Genomic DNA, 15352 nt, shown 5'->3' with positions numbered 1-15352 from the left:
TTCCATCCATCAACAACCTCATAATATCCACACCATATAGGGTTATGTTATCCAAATATTTAATGGTCATGTCTTGGTTGTTGCTTGCTATCACCTTCAGTATGGCCTTTAGATTTTGTGCAGCTCGTGCTTTGCACCTTTCATTGTGTAGGCCTTGTTTATTTGCTCTTTGAAAATCACTTTCAGTGTTGCATTTATGTTATTTCCATTAGTAAAATTTGAATTTACTGCAGCAAAGCAGTTTATGATTCACCTTATTCTGTGGTATGCTTATGATGGAGACATTTTTACAAGTGCTCTTAGACTTACATGCCTTTTGGATTGGGGTTATGAGTTATTTCATTCAAGAATTTGGTTTGGAAAATGGCCTCTCAGGTGGGCCCCCAACCACCAGGGGGGCGGCCCCCACTTGAATTAGGCCCTAAACCCTTATGTTGTCAGGCTGTTTTTTGAATCATTGACGAGACAAGTTATATCTTTGAATTTGTGCTTGCGATTCACAGCCTACAGTAGGGTTTAGACCCAGTATCTTATACGGTTTCTATAGGAAATGTTGTAGACCTGATTTACAACTTTTATTTATTTTGTCAAAGTTTGGAAGGGAAGGGGAGGGGAGGGGAGGTGTCATTAGGGTTCGAACATGAAACCATTGATATGCAAGTAAATGCGCTTATCACTGAGCTATGGACCCGTTGGCAGACATGTTTTTAGAACTAGCACAAAGAAAACTTCTTGTGTTCCTACCAAGTGTGAATGATGCAAGCAATCTTCCTCTAATCTAAGTCAGAAAAGACATTCTAAATTGTCAAATAAATGCTGCTCTAAATAGGCCTTCTAAGGGCCATCTTCACGTGGACTTCACACAGACGAATGCCCAGTGAGGTGGACATTCTCGTGCGTTTTAGCATCATTTTTCCATCTTTCATATGTGGGTTGCTTTCAAAATCTTCTGTGGTCCAAACCCCAAAATTCCAAATGCAAACGTTTTTGTCAAATTTGGTCAACTTTTCCACGCCATCTGCAAATCAATGTCAACAATCTATCTAATTCCAAATGCCAATTGTCCCCCTTTTCATTTTGTTTCTTAATGAGTTGTTCTTTCCCAATTGTCTCTGGGGTGTGGAAGCGACCATGGATATTGAGTCACCTGAGCAATTTATCATTATGGGTAAAAAATATACATACTCTTGTGAAGACCATGCATAGTGTGCGAGAAACAATTTTTCTTTTTCTTTTTAAATGTTGCAACTATTAAGACGACAAAAGCTTTATTAGTGTTGTGGTGTAGTACAAACTAGTGGTTGTTATGAATCTATACCTTATAGAAAAGGGTGAATCTTATTTACTTCGTTTGGGAGTGATTCTAAATATGCCATAATCATTTTTGGGAAGAAGCACCTCCCATGTGTTTCTCCATATAATCACTTTAAGGGCTCGTTTGGGACTGCTTCTCTAGGAAATACTTTTGCTCATAAGTGCGCTTCTAACAAAAGCGCTTTTATTATAAAAATTTAGAATTTTCATAAAAAAATTAAAGTGCTTCGTGAAAAAGCACTTGGGAGTGCTTCTTGAAGAAGCACATAGCAGGCGCTTCTCCATAAGGCGCTTCTATGACCCAGAAGCGCTTCTAAATTTTTCTACCAAAAGATGTCAGAAGCGCTTTTAGTTATCAGAAAGCGCTTTTGGCCATTCCAGAAACATTTCCAAACAGGCCCTAAGTGATTTTAAATTATTCTGAGTAAAAGCACCTCTCATGTACTTCTCTATAAAATCACTTGAAGTCACTTGAAACCACTTCCAATGATTATATTGAGAAGTGATTTTCCATAAAAGTGTTGTTTGGCCTATTTAGAATCACTTTCAAACAAGCCCATAATAGTTACGTGTAATATAAGTTTACATTTTGTACATTTGTATATGTTGAGTCAGTCCTCTAGTAAGTCTGCCCTTATTTGAAAAATAAAAGTAAAAATGCACACATCTTTTATAGGCCTATACTCTACAAAGTAATTCAACAATTGGAAATATCTATATTTTGGGTTTTCCTTTAAGGGTCAATTGAAAAGAAAATGCTGATAATCAAATTAGTAAACTATTTCGCTTTGCCCCATTTTTAACATTGATATTCCTTAAAAAAAAAAAAAAAAAACCTAAAAATTAAACGGTTCTGAGCATGGGATGGAATTCCAAACTTATAACTCTATTCTATTTAGGTCACAATTATAACTTTGGTTTCATCTTGTTAGAGATGTATGCCAAATTTTATAATTTTTAATTTATTGAATATATCAAAACAATTACTTTTGAGATTCGTTAATAAAAGAATGAAGGGTCACATTCAAGCACATCTTAATTAATTAATCAGTCCCTTGCATCGAACATTGTTAATGAGAAAGCCACACAAAACGAGAATATCACTATTTTGTTATTTTCGATCAATAACGCTATGACACGTGTGATAATACTTTTCTATAATATAATATTATTTATTAAAAATAACAAAACAGTGCTATTCGATTGCAACTAAGTTTTTCTCATTATTAATAGCAAGATCTGCTGTAGCCTGTGGGCCTTATCAGGAAGAAGCATTTGTGAATAACAAGGGACTGCGTGGCAAACATAGAAACTAACAAAGCATTTGTGAATCACATATTATTGTTGGTTTTTGGCCAGAAAGAGAAATACAAACTAGCTAGGGGCGGCTTTGATATGGTGCAAGTGGTACTACCACTACACAGGGCCCCGATTTTTTAGGGTTTTGAATATTTTTTTAATTTGTATTATATTAATATTATAAAAACTTTATATATACTCAGGCATGCAATACATCAACACAAAAATGTATTTGGTGGAGATGGTTTCTAGTGCATATCCCTTAGTACAAGGCCCAGGTTTTAGTCTCAGTGATGTTATTCTATTTTTATTTTTATTCTTTGTGAAAAATAAAGGGGAAAGATCCAACTAAACTATTTGTATCAAATGAAAATATTTTAAAAAAAATTATGAATTTGATTTGTGGTTGTTATTACATGCTATGTCACATATGTAAAAATGTATCCTGATCTCTTAGACTACAGGGGTTCAAGAGATTTTTTCCAACGGTTCACTCACTCTTGCACTCCTTTTAAAAAACTTTTTTGAACCATTGGATTAATATCCAACAGTGGGTGACCACAATCTCTTGGACTCCTGTGGTCCAAGAGATCGGGACTGATGTAAAAATAATTCATCAAAAATATAAAGAGAAAAACTTATGCATATGTCACATTATTATTGACAGGAATCTAGGAGCTCCTACTTACATTGTAAGAATAGAAGTATGTTCCATAAAACTATAGTGTAACAAATAGTCATGTTATATCAATATGGAAAAAGCTTGGCTTCTTAAAATTGAGGAGGAGCCCCTCCTTACAACCAACGTGTTTTTGACACATATCAAATTGTTTTGTTTTTTTTCCTTTTTTGTTGAAACTTTGTCAATATTGCTAGAATTTGACAAGTGTGAAAACTCCATTGAAATTTGATAAGTGTCAAAACTCCATTGGTTAGTATAGTTAATATCGTCTAACTTTTCTAGTTCCACATTTTCTTTTGTTTCCTGGTCGACACAAAGCATAATGATAAACAATATCAAAAGTGAGAATGTTGACATTTGGGTCGATTGCCACAGTAACAGTGGTACTTAGGGAGCATTTTAACATTTTATGTATTTAGTTTTGGTTGGACTCGCATTAGAATTAGGGAGAATACAAGAACTATCATTATCAACTAAAAAGGGAAAGGGAATCTGATAATCACTATAGAGCTTCTCAAATTGCAATTTTGTGTTTCTGAAAAGCCAATTTCTCCATTCGGGACATATAAATAGATCCAAATGCATGTGGAAGATTGTTGTGCATTAGATATAAGATGTGACAATATTGTTCCATACAAATAGACATGACAAGCCGTGCAATGTTGTATGAAAAGATATTTGACATATACGTTGCATAAATTCATTTTATTATTATTATTATTTGTTTTGTATGTTTATAATATAATCAATTATGTTGTAAAGAATAAACATGTGGAGCCCACATGTATGGGGCCCACAAAGAAATTAAGCAAAATATTTTGGAAGCTTATCACCTGCACACTCACGGGTACACTCACAGGTATCCTTTCTCAGCCTATAAATAAGACCACATCAGAGAAAGAAGATAGAGATAGAAGAGAAGAGAAAAGAGGAAAGAAAGAAGGGAAAAGAGAAAAGAAAAGAAAGGGAAACGGAAAGAAACAAAGAGAGGAAAGAGAAGAGAGGAAAGAGAGAAGAGGAAAGAGACAAGAGGAAGAGAAGGAAGAAAGAGGAAAGAGAGAGCAGAGAGAAATTCTCCTAGAGAGAAAATTCAGTGAGCACACATATTGTAAACACTAAAAGTTGTAGCCATATTATTTTATATAGTGAAAAGTTACTGCTGCTGCCCTCCGAGGACGTAGGCATAGCCGAACCTCGTTAAATGCTGTGTCTCATCTACTTTACGTATAGCTCAATATTCGTACATATTCCAGGTTATTTTTATAACACGTTATCAGCACGATAGTCTCTCCTTTTATTTCTGAAATCTTTCAACTCAACACTATGTGGTTACTTCTCTGTCTCCTCTCTGTCATATGTCTACTCTCACTTTACTACTACAACGACATGCAAACTTTCTTTTTTGTGTTCTCACAATTTCTATGTTGTTTAATCCATGCTTGTTTAATTTACTTTTTTGTAACGTAATTTGTAATTTCTATGTTGTTTAATCTGTCCTGTTATTTTATGGTGGTGTAATTTTTACCCATCGCGTTGTAACACAAATTATTGTAATAAAATGATGGTGTGATCTTAAAACCCATCTATTATATCTTGAATAGTGGCGCAGTTATATTGCCCACACTATATAATATATTATGCACTTCATATATATTAGGTGGAGGTTTTTATCCCCACATTTATTTTATTTATGGTATAGTGTAGGTTTATTACCCATACGGCAATATTTAAAGGGTGGTGCGGGTTTATCGTCCACGCCTTTGCTTTTATGTATGGAGCAGAATTAGTGCCCATACAAGCACGTTCGCAAATTATTAATTTACTGTACATTATTTACTGTATGGTGTAGATTTATTACCCATACAACAGTATCTATTTAAAAAGGGTGGTGCGGGTTTATCGTCCACGCCTTTACTTTTATTTAAATGTATGGAGCAGAATTAGTGCCCATACAAGCACGTTTACTTTACGAATTTAATTTACCGCACATTTAATTTTATTTAAGGTATGGTGCGGGATTAACGTCCATACAGCAAGCAATTTAATTTATGAATTTATTTTACCGCACATTTACATTTATTTAAAGTATGGTGCGGGTTTATCGTCCATACCAGTAATTTATTTACCAGCAATTTATTTTATGGATTAATTGTGCTGTATGATGAGTTTTTACAGTATGCAGATCAGGACCAGAAGTTCCTTGATCCTCATCATACAATTACATCAGGACTTGAAGATCCTTGATGATGATATTAATATGAGAGCTGGCAGTCTCTCCGGTACTGTATTTGTAAACATGTGATTGGACTTAAGGGTCCTTGATCCCTGACATGTAAATAAGGACCTAGAGTTCCTTAATGATGTAACAGTACCGTATTGGTTCATAGTGCCGTACACATGGATGATAACTGTACTGGCAGATGTACTGTACACATGAATAGATACGTATTCATGACTTGATGAATAGTACTATTCACATGAATAGTGACGTATGCATAAATATTAACCATTTTGGGTAAACCGTCACTATATACAAAAGGGAACCTGCAGTTCCTTAAACTCATGGATGAGCAATTAAATGAGATGTCAGAAGTTCCTCAAGATATGAACAATTATGTAAGGGCTTGAAGTCCAGAAATATGTACAGAAAATTATAAAAATGTCCATACCATGAGAACATGTGATTTTGGAACATGTGATTTTGGCTTGAGGTTCAAAATCTAAGTGTTGAGAGGACAACCCTTGAGGTATTATTGCAAATTGTGGTACGCCACATATTTCTTTGGCATAAGAGAATGATGAATTGAGGCTCCCCACATATTTTGTTATATCTGGGCCGGAAGCTCATGAACCCAAATATATAAGATATTAGCATGGCTTTTACTCAATTCATATTTCATGTCCATTTGAAAAGGGTGAATAAATTCTGAGGTTTGTGTTTAGCCCAGGCCAAAAGTTTCATACGTTGAAATATGAAATTTGGGAGAGTCGATGTGGTTATTTGAACCTATAAGGCACAAGGTTCCAAACCGTCATTTTGAAAAGACGTAAAAACCACAGGTGCAAGTTTAAAAATGTGCGCAATTATTATTACAGGAACATACAACAGATAGATTTTTTCCACCTGCAATGAAGGTGCAGGCCCTGTAAAATCTATAAAATTACATTATGTTCTGGAAGCCTCTGAAGGAAGAGGACGACGCCTCTTAAACTTAGCCATGAGCTTCTCGTGGTCTCCCAAAATTCTTTCATTGGAGACCTGCAGCATGTCTAGCCTTCTCAGTGTATCAACAGAGTACGAACTCACTAGTTTCAACAAGGCATTATTCTCTCCTTTAAGTTTCTCAACCTCCTGTTGAGACTCATGAAGCATTCTTTGGAGAGACGAATTTTCAGTTGTTAACCTCTCAACCTCGTTTGCTCTGGCACGCAAACGATCAGCCATGTTAGAAACAGAAGCAGCACTCTGAATGCTAAAAGCCATTGAGTCATCAACAGCCTCTTCCTCTGATCTCCCTGTCAACAACATTTCATCCATTGGAGTTCCTAGCTACTATGACAGCAGTAGCATCATTCATCATCACAGAATCATTAACTGTGAGATGACGATTTTTGGATACAAAGGATGGACGCCAAACTTGGGCGTCACTGGTTGTTGTGGGAGTATCATTTAAATTGAAATAATTTGGGCAGGAAGAAGAGGAAGCCATTTTTAAGAAGGTTTTGAAGAAAGTCTTAGAAAAACTAAAGTTTCAGAAAATGAAGGAAGTTAAGTTGAAACGCAGTTGCTCCAATCAAGTTTTGCAAAGGCAATATCTATAGGAGGAAATATGGCTATAGTTTTTCAGGATCCCAATATCTTCTCGGATCCCCATAATATCTTTTTCTTTCCCAGAGTCCAAAACTTCACGTGGCCTCTGATAATGCCTGTCGGCACTTTCGGCGTTTTCAAGTATTATTTTCGTCAAAGCTGATCTTGCTTTACGGATTTTACGGAGCTACTTTTTCAAAAGTATCCCAAGAATCTCGCAATTTTCCTATGGTTAATTTGAAATTCACCGGTTCTATCTATTCATTGTATTTGTGTATAAATGTGTTACTAACGAAATTTTCTTTGCAGAAGACATCCAGTTTACTCCATACCTAGTGATGCGATATCTACTTATTTTTCTTATCAATGAGCACTCAATATGCCCGAGAAGCAAGACTATCTCTGATCATCCATTCAGGAAGCAAGACTATCCCTGATCACGTTTCCGCTACATCAGGAAACTGTGAAGGCGATCTTATGCTCTAATCTCCGGAAGTCCTTCTAGACTAGGAGATATGAGAGCTTATTGTCTGCTCCCACCAGCTTCCTTCCTTGATTGCTTACCTTCTCTTGCAATCAATATCACATTATTTTTGCATTTTTTCTCTTTTTATAACTCTCTGTTCATAAGAGATTTTATTTCTTTAGAATGAACATCTGAAGAATGAATCCATGAAGTAATCCTAACTATGAGGGCTATTTGTTTTGACAGAGGCAAAAGAGTTGTGATTTTTGCTCTTGCAGGATATAACTAGATCATCAAGCGCTACATTATATTTACTGGGCCGATATGAGCTTGAATGATACTTGAGAAAAGTTTCTCCCACCTAAGGATGTAAGCAATACTTGTGTTATTTTATGCTTATATACCTATTTGATATTTTATCTTGAAAGGTAACCAAATGGGGAGATAAGTCCGTTCCAAAAGAATGGCTTGTATGTATCCATGAATTATTAATGTAAATTTTACAGATTGCAAGTTGGATACATTGATAATACACTGCACAGATTAAAGTCCCATAAGAACAGAATATGGGTATAGCAGTGATCAATATGATGCACGCCTGTTGCGTAGCAAATGATGTGGATTGAAGTCCCGAAAGGACAATCCTTTGACATGTCAATATTGATATTGTGCACGCCTAATGCGTAGCAAATTGTATGGGTTAAAGTCCCATAAATTAATTGACATGTATGTATTAATCTGTGGCATGCCTGCAACATGACAGATATATGGGTTCTAAATGTTCTAACTCCCTAAATGGAGATTATCCACGCCCTACTATAAAATAACGCTCCATTGGAGGTTATAATCCACATTCTCACATAATAAAAGCCCCCTGCAGTGGCTTGGGTACCCAAAAGCAAAGAAATGCTTATAATTGATGTATGCGCATGCAAATGAGAATGGTGGGATCATAAATTGATGAATGACAAATTTTGATTTTGGAGTAGCTACTCAAATCATCAATGGGCTGTATTGATTGGAACCACGTTCAATTATTAAATGTCGACAATATCATTGGCCAAAATGGAATGAGGTAATTCCATTATAGATAATAATGAACGTGAAGGAACAACCCACAGTACGAACCCCAAAATTTGTTAATACTGAATGTTATACTTGGGTGTTCGGAATAAAAGGGAATATACCTACTTTGTATGACACAATGTTTCTGGCAGAAACAAGGAATGTTGGGTTTTCTCCATATTTATAGATTCAATTGTGCCCCTTTATTGCACATTTACGGAGACCAACATGTTATCTTTAAGGGTTATTAAATGCACAGAGCATATCACCTGAAGTGATTCCCTAAAGATGTATAAATAGCTGGGTTAAAGCTATATAATGTGTCATAAAGTTTAATCCCTTTAAACAAAATCCTTGAAAGGATTGAAATTGCATGAAGCAAGTCCCTGAATGACATGTGCCTGAAGCACAAAATTTGTACTCAATATTAATGTACATAAATTACATCAGTGAGTATATTGATTATAATGTGTTTGCAACACATTAAAGCTTCTCAAGAGTTCAAGAAATATTTGTCTCGACTTAAGGATCGAGCATTATGCCAATGAGATTCTTGCTTATACTAAGAAAGTATTGAAGCATTTTTATGAGGATTATCCGTTGGACACTTTAATGATTTTCGGAAGTATATTCGACCGGACATCATATTTTTCAGATAGGGCTCAACTCCATCACCATCATTTTGGAATGATGTGAGGTATATTTGATGCTATCTCCGCATAACACCTTGTACGGGCATATTCTTTCAAGTGAACTTACAAATAGCTCAAGTTTTGTTAGAAACGCGGACTCTGAAAATTTCTATGATTTACATAGAAATAGCTCACTGGAAATATATTTACTTACTCAACTACGAGAATTGTTAATGGCTACATCCTCCACTCACTTCGAAAGATTCTCACTCCAAAAAATAGTCATGAAGACATCAGGGGGAGATATTAATCAGGGGGAGCATCTAGAAATATGCTATACAGATTGTTGTACTCTTCTTTCTTCCTTCCATCAGTTCTCTACCTTACTAGGTTTTCTCCAAGCAAGATTTTAATGAGGCAACCAATCTAGGGACATGTGGTCTCCAAGGGGGAGTGTTGTAAAGAATAAACATGTGGAGCCCACATGTATGGGGCCCACAAAGAAATTAAGCAAAATATTTTGGAAGCTTATCACTTGCACACTCACGGGTACACTCACGGGTATCCTTTCTCAGCCTATAAATAAGACCACATCAGAGAAAGAAGATAGAGATAGAAGAGAAGAGAAAAGAGGAAAGAAAGAAGGGAAAAGAGAAAAGAAAAGAAAGGGAAACGGAAAGAAACAAAGAGAGGAAAGAGATAAGAGGAAGAGAAGGAAGAAAGAGGAAAGAGAGAGCAGAGAGAAATTCTCCTAGAGAGAAAATTCAGTGAGCACACATATTGTAAACACTAAAAGTTGTAGCCATATTATTTTATATAGTGAAAAGTTACTGCTGCTGCTCTCCGAGGACGTAGGCATAGCCGAACCTCGTTAAATGCTGTGTCTCATCTACTTTACATGTAGCTCAATATTCGTACATATTCCAGGTTATTTTTATAACAAATTAGAAAATTTTAAATTTATTTTAATGTTTTAATACATATGTTTTTGTTAATATTATATCATAAACTACAAAAACTTGTCATTCACTCATATTATAATGCACGAATTAGTAGAATCATTTGTCGAAATTCTAGTACCGGACAATAAATTGTCTATAAATCTACACAATTTAAAAAACAAAAGTTTTGCACAAACAGTAGAGTTTGGATATGTTCATCAAATTATGCGTACAGGTCAATATCTTATTTGTTAGTGGTTAATAATAAATAAACCTAAATTTGAATCAAATTTATGATCAAGTTATTTGGTCAATAGATTTCCCTAACAAATCATGACCAATTCATGATCAAGTTAAGAACAAAATTACAAATAGGAAGCGCAATACTCTTTTAAAAAAAAATTAGTCATTTTCAAATTGCATATATGGATGACCAAACACAAATCATAATGGCAATCATGGTGCTTGACATGTTAATTCATGTTTATCGTACAACATCTTATCCCGAACATCAATCATTACTTGCAAATATGAACAGTTCATGTAATTTGAGTCTTAAGCGCATCTTGAAAATTTAAAAATAAATAAATAAAGAGGAATACCGTGAGAACACAAACTCTGTTGAAGAACAAGCCCACATACATTAAATATGGTAGGGCTGTTGTTGAGACTGTTTATTTCAATGTTGCATGATTGTTGAGGACACAAAAACCTACAGAAGTTCAAGTACATACATACGCCATAATCGAACTGACATTTTTCTGGTCTCTATGTTTTGTTGTTCCCCATCTCACTTCCTCTAGGGCTCAGTCATGGGTTAAAAACAGATTCACCTTCATTATTTGTATGGATGTGATAATCACACAAATGGATTATGGAAGCAAGTAATCTCAAATGGTTGGAGTTGTGTGGCTTGATACAAGTCATGGATGCGAGAGTAGCCATATGATCCTATGATCCTATTTTGGAGAAGTACTCTTTACTCCGAGACATTTTGAGATAAAAATCCACAACTGATTTGGTCTATTAGGCCATTGTAGTGTGTGACCATTTATTCTTGGTCAAAAGTCATTTTTGGTCTCTGTATTTTGCCTCTTTTTCACTTTTGGTCCTTGTAGTTTCAATTCGGTCAATTGTGCCCTTATAGTTTCACAATTGTAGTCAATTTATTTCACGGGATCAAAGGTATTTTCATCCATTTATGTCATTTAAACATCATGGCCAAGTAGAAACTCCCTATTTCATGTTAAGGTGCGAAAATGTGAATTTCCATTTAGGACTTTTCCCAAACTTGGGTTCATGTTGTAAGATTTGGGGAAATTTGTCGAGGGCTTGGATTGAGGATAATCTAAGAGTGAGATAAATGTCAAAAATGGACGGAAATATCCCTAACTCCGTGAAATAAATTGACGAAATTCTCGACTTGTCATTCAATTACTACAATTATGAAACTACAAGGGCACAATTGACCTTATTAAAACTACAAAGACCAAAAATGAAACAGAGACAAACTACAAAGATCAAAGGTAACCTTTTTTGACCGTTCTATGCTCAAAAACAAATTCAGTTGAGGTAGAATAGAACCACCAGTTGAAATTAAAAAGTTTTGAAGGGCATTGAATATGAAAATATGGACCACAGTCCAACAGCCATAGACTCTGTGTTCAAGTCAACTTGCACAAAGCTTAAAAGCAATTAATTTCCTTTGGAGGCACTGAAAAAAGGCATGGCTCAAGCCCTGCCATGGTCTAAGCAACTGGGGTACTGGTCAAGTATTTCTCAATTGACTTACAATAAGCTCCTACGAAACCATTAACGCTTCATATATTAAATGATTGTCATTAACTATAAGTTACTACTTGAATCAAATGAATTATTTGTACAATTGTGGCTGATGACATGACCAACATAGAGTCTTAAGTGTTTTGCAGACCTAGACGCCGACCAATGGACAAAAACTATTCAATAATACTAGATACATAAAATTTTTTAGACCAAATAATGCAACAATTTTTTATCTGGTTTGAATTTAATTTTGATTATTAAATTATTTTAATATCCTATTGAGTGTTTTGAATTTTTTTAATGAGATTTTGGAATTGGGCTTGTTTTAAGGAATTGTAAGAGCGGGAGGAGTGGCGGAGCAATCTAAGGAATCTTGTGGAAGATGTACGGCGTTTGTTGGTGACTTGTGAGTTGTTGGAAGTGATCCACTAGCCGCGGCAAGGGAACAATGTGGCTCATCTATTGGCACAATTTGGGTTGAGAGAAGGCCGTAGGTTTGTGTGGGCGTCTACATTAGCTTTTGATAAGGTTGAGGTTTGAATTTTTTTTTTTTACGGAAAGCGCTGTGGTACTCTTTTTTTTTTAAAACCGGATTTTCCCCTTGGAGTTTTATAGCAAAGTTTTAATGAAGCCACATATAGCTCCCTCACTTGTTGATTACTTGGGTTGTATGTCTGTTTTCAGTTGCTAATGAAATCCCTCCTTTGATAAGAAAAAAAAGAAAAGAAATTGATGGTAGTTTTGTAATTTATAGGAAATTCAAAGTCTCTTTATTATATTATAAATTGACTTTGAGTGTGTTTCTAAAGTCCATTTCATATATGATTTTTATATAATTTGAATTTCTATATTGAGTATAATAATAAATCTCCCAAAAATTAATTGCGTTTTCTTTCAGACTAGGCCTAACTTGACAGTGATAAATCAGAAAACCTTTTCTTTATTAATTTAATTTGGGTAGGGGTTCAGAAAAGCCTGAATGAGAGAGAGCCTAAGGAAGCTAGTATGGGCCCAAACTAAAATTTTGAACTTATGGACCAAAACACATAATGATGCCTGGGTTGGGCCTGCCTGTATATATGCTGTAAATTTAATCAACGGCTATGAAGTCGCTTCTGTGTTCTAATGTTGGATCATCCACGGCCAATGAACCCCACCACTTAGATCTCTTGCAAGACATAAAGATAAGATTAGCCGTTGATCTGATCACAACCACTCATTGTTGGTGTTAGATTGCTTTCCATTTGCTTAATCCAATCGTGTAAAGTACAAACTCTTTCCATGTGAATGGAGGCACAAAGTAAAACAATTAAAAAATAATATCCAGCAAACGATATACTAGTGTAGTGGTTTGGAGTAATTAATTTTTTAGGCAAGATTCTGGGTTCGAGTTCTAGCATCAGTGTAGTATGTGTGAGTTTAGTATACTATCGTCTTTCTCAATAAGAAATGTCCTAAAAAAAACAATATATATATATATTTTTTCAGTGTAGTGGTTTAGAGTAATTAATTCCTAGGCAAGATTCTGGGTTCGAGTTCTAGCATCGGTGTAGTGTGTGTGAGTTTAGTATACTATCGTCCCTCTCAATAAGTAATGTCCTAAAAAAAAACAATATTCTTTTTTTTTTCTTATACGAAAAAGACTATTATGTACAATATTTATTGATCACGTTATAGTCAAATTTTCAACCCATTTTTCAAATTTAGCTCTTCCAATTCAGAAAATTGACTCATCTACTGATAGATCACATATTGAATAGAAGTGTGAATAATCAAATTAAGTGAATATCACATTTATTGAAGATGGAATATGAAATGTGAATGCGATGAATCAAAGTTATGGTATTGTTTTTTTCTACAAAAGTAATGTGTATGGCATATTTTTATGTGTAACATTGTCCTTTTGTTTCCCAAACTTTTGTTCTTTTTAGCAAAGATGAAAAATGCTTAAAGTTTCAACTTTTATTTCCGAACTTATGTCACACTTGATGTGCACAACGTATAATTACATTGAAAATCAACCATGATAGAAAATTTAACAGAACAATATCATGTTAGTTGGAAAATAAAGCATTGTTATTTGAACGAAATCACAATATCAATAAACAAAACACAATAATTACATCATTATCACTAGATTGTGACATATTATAGATTCTCCCAAACATATCAAAATTAGGAGGCAATAAAGCAATTTAAACATAATCTCATATGATATTCCAAGAGCACTTTAACTTCTTAGAGCAGCAAAAGGGAGATGATGTTGGAAAACCGAGTAGCCTACGGCCCTAAGTAGACACAAATGTCAGGCCTAATATTTTTGCACCAAAAAAACCAACTAAAAAAGGACTTGTATCTTAAACAGTTCAGAGCATTTATCCATACACCCGAAAATTTTAGATTCAATTTTCCTATCTCAGTATTGCTCGTACATAAAATAAAAAAACAAAAAAAGCCAAGCAAGCAGTAAATAATTTACTGAGTGAGTCAGTTTGACTCGCCCCCTCTACGTTGACTAGTTAGGAGGAAGGCTACTGCTTTGCTAGTTGTGTAAATAAATTGTGTGTGGATGGACAATTGGGGCATAATAATAATAATTATTATTGTTGGGTCTAAATAATTATAAATGCAAGAAAATGACGGGTCATCTTCTCGCTGTTACTAACTCTGTCGGGCCTTTGCTTCGCGGGGGGTCCCCGCCGCGCCCCCTATGAACAGATTCTAATATCAACTTTACGGCCCAACGGAAACCCCATTCTAAACATTTTATTTATTTATTTATTTATTTTTCATGTGATTAAAAGATTGGCCAATCAATGATATAAACATGTATCATCAAGGAGGCTGATTTTGTTGCGGATGCGACTACGAATACGGGACATTCTCATGCTTCTTTCTTGGACTCAAAATTATATGTTACTACTTAAATTTGAACATACATCTTCTCTAGTTGTTAGAAGTGTCGTTGACTTTTTTTTAAAATATAATTAATAGTCTAAACTACGTAAGGTATCGTTGTCGTTTGACTGTAATGTTTATGCTACTTTTTCTCATAAAAAGTTGTAAGGATGAGACTGTGTTAACAAGTGAGGACTTAAGTATCATTATTGGTTTAATTTTCTTTGTTTTCGTTGTAATATGCGTAAGATATTAACCTTCATTTACTAAATTAGGTGACTGACTAACACACAATATTCTTTCAAATATTATATTTGACAAGAATATGAATAATCATGAGATATATGTTAGATAGCTCGCTAAATTCAAGTATACTGAAGTAAGAAACGGAGGATGCCAACTTCCAAATTTTGTCCAAATTAAAAGTAGATGATGACTTAGTCATGAAAGAATGATAAG

The sequence above is a fragment of the Prunus persica genome, chromosome G7 (assembly GCF_000346465.2).
Source record: "Prunus persica cultivar Lovell chromosome G7, Prunus_persica_NCBIv2, whole genome shotgun sequence".
NCBI lineage: Eukaryota > Viridiplantae > Streptophyta > Magnoliopsida > Rosales > Rosaceae > Prunus > Prunus persica.
Note: the sequence above shows the minus strand (reverse complement) of the source record.